Below are 11,331 nucleotides of genomic sequence, written 5' to 3'. Positions count from 1 at the left end.
AGAGCGCTTGATTGATCTGTTTTGTTACTTCCTGTGCTTTGAGTTCAATAGTGGTTCACTATTGGCCTTTTCATCCTCTTTTGCCCTACTGGTTGCCATTGGTAAACTGGAAGTCTGTCCTTGTGTCTTGCTTAAGTTTTCTCATTTTCTGTTTTGAATTTTTCTAGAGCTTGATTGATCTGTTTTGTTACTTCCTGTGCTTTGAGTTCAATAGTGGTTCACTATTGGCCTTTTCATCCTCTTTTGCCCTACTGGTTGCCATTGGTAAACTGGAAGTCTGTCCTTGTGTCTTGCTTAAGTGTTTTCTCATTTTTATTTTTGTTGTTGGACTGTCCTTGGTTTAATCTCTGGATTATCTCCCAAATCTTCCTGATATAGTTGTGTCCTAGCTTCTGGTCTCTAATGACACACAGACATTCTCATCTTCATAACATCAGAAAAAACAGCTCATCAAATCAACCACAATGCTTTATCCCAACTGATACAATCAGCAACACATTAAGATCAAGCACAACTTGAAACTGACCACCTGTTTTAGTCACTAGTCTATCACCCTTAAATCATTTGAATTAAATTGAAATCAAGAAGCAGTCCAGAACATGTCTGCAGTGAACAAAATTTTAATATAGTGTATTTACCATTTAATGGCTCAGACAGAGCTAGGACGCAAGACCCCTGATCTCAGTTAGCTGATGACTGACCTCGGGCTGCAAGGCCCAGACTGAGTTCCCCAACTTTCTGAATGGTTGAACTCCACAACATTCTATTACAGGTTTCCCACTCCCTTCTTTTAAAGATGTTCAAAGTTGGAAACTCAGAAAAATACCCTTGATGACCACCTCTGCCTCTGCAGAGTGGGTCCAAAGACTGGCTCAGTCAGGAGGTCTGAGAGTGCGGGGGGGCGGGGCAGGTATAGGGGTTCAGGGGCACCCACACGGCTACCTTCCCAGCACTTGAGCGATGGCGGCTGGGTCGGGAGCAGGTGTGGCTCTCCCTCCTGCGGTGGATCAGGCTACTCTGTATACTTTCTATGCTGCTGTGAATTCTGTCATAGTAGGCCATCAGTCTTTCCACCCAGTGACAAATTCTAGACCTAAAAAACACACCTAGCTCTAGGATTCAAATAAGAGATTAAGATTTCTATTAGAGGGCCAGGGATTTAGCTCAGTGGTTCTGCTGTCTGCCTCAAGCACTAGGACCCAAGTTTGGTCCCCGGTACCAAAACAAAAGATTTCTATTAGAGTCTTTTGCCCATATATTCTTTATTTCTTTGACTACTTTTTTTTTGGTGGTACTGGGATCAAACTCAGGATCTCAAGACAGGTGGCAGCACCACTAAGCTAAATCCCTGACTCTTGACTACATATTTTAAGTAATACCTTCTTTAGTTACCCATATATCTTTTTCTCCACATGGCAAACTTTATTTTACTTCCCATTTGATCTCCTCCCCCAGCTTACTTGATGCATAATTGATGAAGGAAATATATTATATATATTTGTGAATGAAAATGATGTTTTGATGCATATATATATATATATACATATATATATCAGATTTTTTACTCAATCTAGTTAACATTCCATCACCTCTTAAGTTTATTATTGTCTTTTCTTGTGGTAATTTAGGATCTACTCCTTTAACAATTTTAAAGACATTTTTAACTAGGGCCACTATGTTGTTCAATAAAACTTCAGAACTTAATCATAGTGTCTACCTTTGATCAGCACCTTTCTGTTCTTCCCACCTGTGCCCCCACCTCCTGGCAGCCACCATTCTAATCTCTCTACGAATTCAACATTTGCAGACTCAACATATAAATAAGGTCATGCAGGTTTTGTGTCTAGCATATTTTACTTAGAATGGTGGCTGCCAGGTTTATCTGTGTGATTGAAAGTGACAGGATTTCCTTGTTGTTTCAGGGCTTAATAGTACTTTATTGTGTTATCTTTGCCTCATCATCTTTATCCCTTCATCCATCAGTGGACATATAGGTAAATTCTATAATTTGGCCATTGTGAATAACTGTAATGAACACAAGAATGCAAGTATTTCTTCAACATTCTAATTTCTTATCTTTTGGATATATTCTCAGAAATGGAACTGCTGGACCATACAGTAGCTCTATTTTTACTATTATAAGGTAGCACAACACTGTTTTCCATAATGGCTGCACTGTTTGCATTCTTACTGGAGGTGTACAAAAGGTTCATTTCCCTCACACCCATTGAAATACTGTGTTTTTTATAATAGCCACTGTACCGTAGATGTTAGGTGATATCATATTGTGGTTTTGATTTGTATTTGAATTGCCCTGGTGATTAGTGATGTTGAACTCTATTTTCCTTCATATGCCTGTTGGCCACTTGTACATTTCTTTTAATAACAAAAAGAGTTACTTGGTTCAGGCAGAGAGAGAGGAATGGAGTTATAGACCTATTTATTAATTCTTTCAAAAATGTAAAGTGTACCTTTTTATTTTTATGTATGCATGTTGTTTGGGGAGCATGTGTGTCTCTACATTTGTATTAAATCTTTACTTAAGTGTTACATTTTTCCATCAATATTGCTTCTTACAAATTTTTTTAGTACTATGTTTTTAAAACTCATCTGTATTGTTATGTGGTTGTTGCATTGCTATTGACCTACTGAAAGTACTCCATTTTCTCTATCCTCTCTCCTAGTGATTCGTAGCTCATTTGTCTCACTGCCCTTACTGTATACAATGCTGCAATCGATATTTTCAGATGTGAAAATTTCATTAGGATATGTAATCAAGAGAATTATTCTTGGGCCATGTGAAACAAATACTGTTAACTTTATTAAATATCATTATCTCCAAAATAAATGCACTCGGGCTACACTCCCATTGTGGTGAGCCTGCACCTTACTGCCTACACTTACAATTATTCATCTGGCTAGGGATAATAATTATAACAGAGATGTCTCATTTATTTTGGACCCTGTAATTATCAGTTATTTGACTCTCTTGACATATGATTGTTATTTTTTGAATTTTTTCTTCCCTCAATTATGTCTTCAAATCATTTGTGTATGTCCCAAATTTCAATTAAAATGGTACATTCCTGATCAAATTTTCTCTTATCTGGATTCCGAAATTGTCCTTGACTACAATGAGCAGTCAGGGAAGTGCAATCACCAGGAAGTCAGAGTTGCAACCTACAGAATGGGCAAAATTTTACCAGCTAGTCCTTAGGCAGAGGAGTAACATCTAGAGTATATAAAGAACTCAAACAAAATAAGGCCCTCAAATTTAAAGACCTAGTTTTAAAAATGGACAATCAAAATGAATAGACACTTCTCAGAAGTAAAAATGGCCAAAAAATACATGGGAAAAATGTTCAATATCTCCATCCACTGAAAAAAAGCAAATTGAAGCAACACTGAGAATACAGAAAGAATGGCTATCATCACAAAATCAAATAACAAATATTGGCAAGGCTGAGGGGTAAAAGGAACACTTCTATATTCTTGGTGGAAATGTAAACTAGCACAGCCATACGGAGATTCCTAAAATAACCCAAAAAAAACTAAAACTAGCAATTCCATTTGACCCAGCTATTCCCTTTCCACGTATCTTCTCCAAAGAGTTAAAGATATCATATAACAATTACACTCACGTTTATAGCACCACAATTCATAATACTTAAAATTTGGTAGTGGCCTATATGTCCATGAACAGATGAGTGAATATAGAAAATGTGGTGTTTATATACAACAGAGTATTACTCTGCCATAAAGATGGACAAAACCGAGTCATGTGTGAGAAAATGGATGTGATTTGAGATTATAACATTAAGTAAAATAAATCAGACACCCAAGCCTAAGTATCACATGACTTCTCTTACAGGAGAACCCCTAAACATAGATAAATGGAAGAGCAAAATAAAAAATAACAGAAAACAAGGAGCCAGATGTTTTACAAAGGGGAAGAGAACAAAGAGATGGAAGAAGGGAGAGAGGGAAAGGGGATAAAAAAAGAATTAAAATGTGTTATGTACATGTACTGCTCCCCAAGATGAATGGAATCATTATGTACTCCAAACATGAACTATTAATAATAAATTTTTCAAAGCCAGTGGTTTGAACTAGTTGCAACAAAAATATTGTGCTCTTATAAATATTGCAAAAACATATTAATATATATGTTTTAAGGACAGCCCTTCCCACAGCAAGAAAGTTTCCCTGAAGCCTAAACGGTCTATTCCAGGTAAATCCACCTCTGGTAGAATGCACCATGTGTCCAATATGAGCCTTCTATTTAGTTCAATTGATGTGTTGGTGTTCTTGTACCACACTTATGCCACACAAGACTTATTACCACATCACTGTAGCTGCTTGTATTTTTATCAACAAGCATATATTCACTTACTTTATAAAATTTTCAAAACATTGCAGATAATTTCTTAGAATCCCAATAAAATTTTATATTTTGCTTTCAATTCACATTTTATGCACCACCCCTTACTTTGCCTATTACACAAAGAGTTCTCTGATCAACAAGAGACCTCCTTCAGAGTACATCATTCATCTGCATGCTCCTAAGAGCACTCTTTACTATACTTCTGAGTATTTTATCAGTGGTAAAAACTTCTTCGACATTGCTATGAAAAACTCAGCCCTCCAGCTACACCCTAATGGATTAGTTCACATGCTAGGAGAACTAATAGTTCTTGAGTTTTGTTTTGTTTTGTTTTTGATACCAGGGATAGAACTCAGGACCTTGCACTTGCAAGGCAGGCGGCGGCACCAACTAAGAGTTCTTTAGTACATACTATGTGTTTGAATGTTTTGAATTCAATAGTAAAACAGAATATGTTAAGCATGATACCGTTTAATTTTTTTTGCAAAAATCACTTACTTTGCCAAGAAAAAACATGAGTGTACATAGAGGATACATAAGCACTTTATTCTTTCCTCTTACAATGTAAAATAAATAATGATGATGATGATGACATATCTCCTTCCAATACTCATTGCTGTAAATTTTTAGACATTGCAGTGCATTGGTGTGGTTTCTGCAAAGCAAAGCTTACTGATTCTTCCCCTTTCCATAGGTCAACTCACCCCTCTACACTATTACAGTTATGTCCCCATGGCCCATACAAGATCTTAAGTGGTATTTTTAATGCCCTAATAAGTGCAGTGCTGAATTAGATATATTTTATTAGGTTGTAGTTCTTTCTCACTGGGTTCGTGCCTGCCTCTCTCACTCTGTGCTCTGTGAAGTAGCACAACGTCATGAGTCACTGCCCTACAGAGGACTATCAATATACTCTGAGAAGCAGCACATACTTTCTCAATAAGATTGAAAATGAGTGAGTGTTTATTTTGAGCCAATGAGTTTTTCTCTGCATAGAATACGTGGTGTCATTTGTATATAGATCATTTCAGGGTGGTGACCTTGGCAATTCTTTTCCAGTGATTTCCATATTAAAATACTAGCTTTTCTGTCCAGCTTCATCATCTGCGTCTCTTACCTTATAGCTTGCATCTTGGCAAAGTTCTCAAAACAGAACATAAAAAAAAATCCATCAGCATTTCTAGTCTTGTCATAACTTCTAATTAAAAAGTTTCCAGCAATCATTTCTTTCTTTAAATTCTGCGGCTCATTCAAAACAGTGCAAGGATTGTCTATGGACAAGAGATTTTCCTGGCTCTTCTTCATTTATAAAATGTCTCTCTTGGACTCACCAGCGTCTATTGTCAAAGTCACTCCATCATCCTTTAATCAAATTTTAAGTTGATGATTTATTTGCCAAGTGTGTTATAAGCAAATTTGAAAATATAATAAAATCCACTATTTTGTATAATTAGTGAGTGTAACACAATGTAAAAAAGATGCCACTAAAATTTTAAAAGGAGCTTGACATTAACGTGTAGTGCTCTATTCCTTTATTCCTCATGTGGCTTATTTCCAGAGATCCCTTAAAGCCTCTTGCATTCATTAATGGGGCACCTGGGAGGTGACTGCGTACTGGGTGTGTGATTCTGCATCGTGGCTGTGTGATACCGCACTAGCCCACTGATGAATGTACACATGGGTGTGATGCTGGGAGGTAAAGCCTGGTGGAAAACGGTGGGGCACTATGGACGTAGCACATGTGCATCCATTCTCCTGCCTCCAGTGCTATTTTTCCTTTGCCGTTCTCCTCTGCCATGGCCCCTCGCCTTGGAGCCAGCTGCCTATGGACTGAAACCTCTGCAAACTGTGAGTCAAAATGAACCCACCCTCCTTTAACTTGTAAGTATCACGTATTTTGTCCCAGCAGTGAGAAAATCACTCCTCCTTAAGGATCATTTGTTTTAATTTTTCTGAGCCGAGCATGTAGATTTTGAAACTACAATCTTCATACATCTCCAGAAATATAAAAATTTTCTGCATTTCTTGGATTCTAAGAATTCTAGAGAATGTTGAGAAGGTGGGAGGAAAGAAGTGACAGTGAAGTGGATTCCATAAATGATGATCATCTGCCTCACATTCTTAAATGTGCTGTCTTTTCTTCATTACCATTTAACAAGCAATGTGTGAAAAGTGCTGGAAAGCACTACTGCTCACGTTTAAGTGTGCACAGAAGCATCTGAGGCACTCATTAAGATGCATATTCTGGTTTGAGATATCTGGACCTGACACTCTACATCTGATAAATACCCTGGCGATAGCAATCTGCAAATTGCACTTAAAGGAGCCCTGAAGGATGCAAAAAATATGGATGAGATATCATTTCTAGCTCTCTTAGAGTGCACAGTCTCACAGGAGGCAGAGAGTTAAATGCTAAGAACTCACATTGCACACAGCAGCGAAGAAGGAGTATCAGGCAGCCTGGTGATCTCAGCAGATAACTGGGAGAATGGGCACTTTTTAAAAGCTGACTTTAGATGTTTAAGAAAGAAACGCAAAAAATCAAGAAGACCTATAAGAAATCACTGAATAAGTCCCTAAATAAATAGAACATGTTCTCCAATCTTTCTGACCCCTTTCCTGTTTGTTTTCATTACACAGTTAGAGAACACTATTTACTGCAAACATATATCTGCTTTCTTGTCCCAGAGAATGCAGTAAAAAAGATGGGCTTCACAGACAGGAAGCTGGAAAACATTAGCTTCCTCCTGGTTTCTGCAAAATTTCCTAACGTAGGTAAATGCACACCATGGCAGAAATGTCACCTTGTAGATCTAGTACAACTATTAGACCAAAAAAATAATGCTTGTTATCACACAACCTGGTCCAGCCCTACGTATACGTATCTGGGAGGCAAGCTGAGAGGGAACACAAGAGCAGATCTACCCCCGGCATGGCGGTGACTGACCTTAGAAAATTGCATGCTGTGTCACAAGTTGGTTCTCTGTGCTCTCCTGCTTTGCTAACAGTTAATAGCATCAGACTCATACGTTCGAGGCGCAGTTTTATGAACTTGGATGTCTTTGCTGTGAAGCCAGTGTCATAGGAGCTGCACTGCACCACTGATGCATCCTGTGAGAATCAGAATGCCTGCTTCCGGCAAATACCTACACCAGTCAGAAGAGGCCGCCACCAAGCAGGAACCAATGATCCCACTATTCCATAGGTTTTCCCCAAATTTCCTCTAAATCTATTTATCAAAAAGAAAATTCTGTCCCTGAACGTGTCCTTTTGTTTTGTTTTCCAAATTGATGTAACAGGCTGCACTCACCAGAAGGAAGCACATGGAAATTGGAAAGACACGAGGCTTTCAGTTTGGACAACTTCTAGCTCCAAGTCTCATCTATAAGACATGGGTAATGAAATCTATTAAAGTTACCTAGTAAGTTTTTATGAGGGGTTTTTAAAGGAGCAAATGTATGTGAAAGAACTGCAAAAACTGCAAAACAATAGTGATGACCAACAATATTTATTGTAATTTTTTAGTATCTGAAATTTACCATATAGAATCTAATTCAGCACTCACAATAATCCAGTAAGAATAAAAATATTACTGTTGTCGCTTTATAATTAGAAAAGTGAAGTTTAAAAAGTTAAGTAACTTACCAATTTTCATATTGCTAGAGAGGAGCTAAGCATAATACAGTTTTGTTATTCTTTTACTTCCAGTCTTTGTTGCCCCTGTCTTTTCAACAATATTTTATTTTTAATTAATTTCACTTTGATATGTTAAAAACACAAATTCTACATATTAATAGGATACCTTGTTTGTGTGTGTGTGTGTGTGTGTGTGTGTAATCAGTTAAACGTTATCTCCTCAAACATTTATCACTGTTTTTCAGGTTTAATTGAGTTTATTGGTACATTTTAGGGATACAGTACAGTTACATTCATTGTTGGGATCTTGTACCTCTACATGACAGGTCTTGGTTCTCATTTTTTTCCCCTTGTCCCTGCCCTCCCTTCATCCCCTCCTCCCCTCCCCATCTGCAAACACTTTATTTCCATCTTTTCATTACCTCACATTTTTTTCTTTTCCCTTATTACCCTTCCCCTGCCCATCCCACCTTCCCTAATGGTGAAAACATTCAAAATCCCTTCTTCTTGCTGTACAGTGCACAATCGCTGTCTACAATCATTTCTAGGCAAAAGCACACTAGAACCTCTAACTTCTATCTAACTGCAACTTAGCACCCATTGATCAACCTTGCTCCACCCTCCCACCCTTACTGTCACTGGCCTCTGGTAACTACAGTTCTATTCTCAATTTCTATGACATGAGTGTTTTAGATTCCACCTGAGTTAGATCATGCAGTACTGTCATTGTCTTCCTGCACCTGAATTACTCCATTTAACATAATGATTTTCTGTTCCATTGGGTTATTTCAAATGACAGGATGCCATTATTTTTATAGCTGAGAGGATTCTATTGTGTAAATAGACTATATTTTATTTATTGAGCCATCAATTGATGGACATTTACGTTGTTTCCATTTTTTTTTTTTGGCTATTGTGAATATTAGAAAAAGCATAGGATTACACATGTCTCTTAAACGCACTGATTTCCTTTTCCTTGGATACATACCCAGCAATGTGGTTGCTGGATTCTTAAATAGCTCTATTTTTAATTTTTTGTGGACTATCCATACTTCCTTCCGTAATAGCTGTCCTAATTACCTTCCCGTACCAACTGCACAGGATTTCCCTTGTCTCCAAATCATCACTAGCGTTTGTCTTTTGTCTTCTTGAAAGCAGTATTCTTACTGGAATAAGGTCGTATCTCATTGTGATTCTGACTCGCATTTCTCTGATGATTGGTGCTGTTGAACATTTTTTCAAATACCCACTCAGCACTGTATGTCTTCTTTGGAGAAAAGTCTATCTAGATGTATTGCTCATTTTAATAGAGTTGGTTTTTAGTTTTTGTTGTTGTTGTTGAATTTTTGGAGTTCTTCAAACATTCTAGATATGACCTCTTGCCAGATGTATACTTTGCAAATATGTCTTGCCGTCCTGTAAGTTGTCTCTTCAATCTGATGTTTTCTTTAATTTTTGCTGTGCAAAAAAGCCTTTTAGTTTGGTGTAATCACATTAGCCTATGTTTGCTGTTATTTCCTACACTTTGGAGGCCATGTCCAAAGAACTTTTGCCCATTCCAATGCATTGAGCCATGCTTTCCTCTGTAATTTCAGTACTTCAGTTCTTATAGTTAAATTTTTAATCCATTTTGAGTTGACAATTGTAACTAAAGAGAAATAATGATCTAGCTTCATTCTTCTGCATTTTAACACCTACTTTTTCCAGCACTGTTTATTAAAAAGAACTCTGATTTCTTTTTGAGGAATCATATATCAATCATTAGTAATAATTCACTAGTAATAGATGGCAAAATAGATGACTTTCATTATCACTATAAAAGTTAAAAATTCAAGACCAGCCTGGACTGAGGTAGGCTGAGGTAGGAGGATCCCTGTAAATGTGAAACCAGCCTGGAATATATAGTGAGTTCAAAGTCAGTCTCAACTACATAGTGAGACTCTACCTCAAAAAACAAATAAATAAATAAATAAAATAAAAGTTAAAGGACCACATTCTTCTTTCTCCTAAGAAGCAGGGGGAATAATCAAACACTTTCCCTGGAATTTGACCCTTGAGGAAATGGTTCAAAAAAGTGATGATATTTCTAAAAAGTGATGATATCCTATCCATTCAGAAACAACACCTTCATCTAACTGTTACTCTCTTGAGAATTCTTCTTTAGTTCTTGCTTTGCTTTGCCAACCGAAACTGTCCAGTCTCTGCCTATTTTCAGATGTGGTTTTCTAACCTGCAAATTTGTTATATCTTGATGATTTGCTGATGAATTTCCTTCTACTTGCTAACCAAAATGTACTTACTTACAGTCAAAGAAAGCTACCTGATATATTAAACCAAAGCAGCCTGAAATCCAAAACACACGCACTAAGCCAATAAATTACATAGTCTCCTAAGAGGTTATACACTTTGGGTATTAAGATGTGCAGTGCTTCTTTTCTCCAATTTATAGTCATATTAATCTCTGATCCACCTATTAGTACATATGATTTCTGCCTTCCAAAATTAAATGTGAAAATTATTTCTCAAATGATAATTTAGAAATTCTCATAAGTGCCAGGATTTAAAGTGAAATCATTTGACAGTTGGGAGATTAAATTGTAGAGCTGATAGGAACTTTGTGAGATCATTTTCACCTAACTTTGTTATATAAATAAAACTCATAATAATTTAATGAAAACATAATCTGGCAGATTTCAACATTCTTGTCTCCACTGGTATAAGAAGCAACAGAAACACTGCTTAGATGCAAAGCATTGCAGTTCATTCTCACCAATAAAATATAAATATTGGAAGAAAAGGGCTAAAGGTGTAAGGGAAGTGGGGAGGGGAGGAGAAAGGAAATAAGGGAAAATAAAAAATATGATAAAGTGAAAAATGTAAGTGTAAGTAAAGTTTTCATCAATATGGAAGGGTGGAGGGACGAAGGGAGGGTGGGAGTATGGGGGGAAAATGAGAACCAAGACCTGTCACGAAAAGGAACAAGATCTCAGTGATGAATGTCACTGTACCATATGCCTAAAAAGTACCAATAAACTCAATGAAAAAAAAAGCTATGGAGACAAAATATACCTTTCTGAGCCTTTTTCTGTTTCAAAATTAATTTCTGCTAAGGAAATACAGGGAGGAAGTGCTTCTTACAATAGTTTAGGTGATCTTTGTGGACATCAAGCTATAGAAAGTTTTTAAAAATGTAAAAGATTCAGCAATAGTTTAATTTTTCTCTGTACTTCCAAAAGAATGTCTTTATCCAGTTGCCTGGGAAAAGGACTTCCTCCCATGTTTTTGACATTTTTGTGTGCAAAATAAAAAGA

The 11,331-nt window shown here is 36.8% G+C and overlaps 1 protein-coding gene across 2 annotated transcripts in view; it reads right to left on the bottom strand.

The window, feature by feature from the left end:
- The window catches only part of Grxcr1 (glutaredoxin and cysteine rich domain containing 1), a 220,689-nt gene extending 213,196 nt beyond the window's left edge, over positions 1-7,493 (bottom strand). For both annotated transcript variants that reach the window (XR_004515321.1, XR_004515320.1), the window contains exon 1: positions 7,332-7,493. The gene's annotated coding sequence lies outside the window, so the exon portion shown is untranslated. The remainder of the gene's footprint in view (positions 1-7,331) is intronic.
- Positions 7,494-11,331: the final 3,838 nt, after the last annotated feature.

This window comes from Fukomys damarensis, unplaced genomic scaffold (assembly GCF_012274545.1).
Source record: "Fukomys damarensis isolate Sample0158 unplaced genomic scaffold, DMR_v1.0_HiC HiC_scaffold_35, whole genome shotgun sequence".
NCBI lineage: Eukaryota > Metazoa > Chordata > Mammalia > Rodentia > Bathyergidae > Fukomys > Fukomys damarensis.
This window is presented reverse-complemented; position numbering and strand designations above follow the sequence as displayed.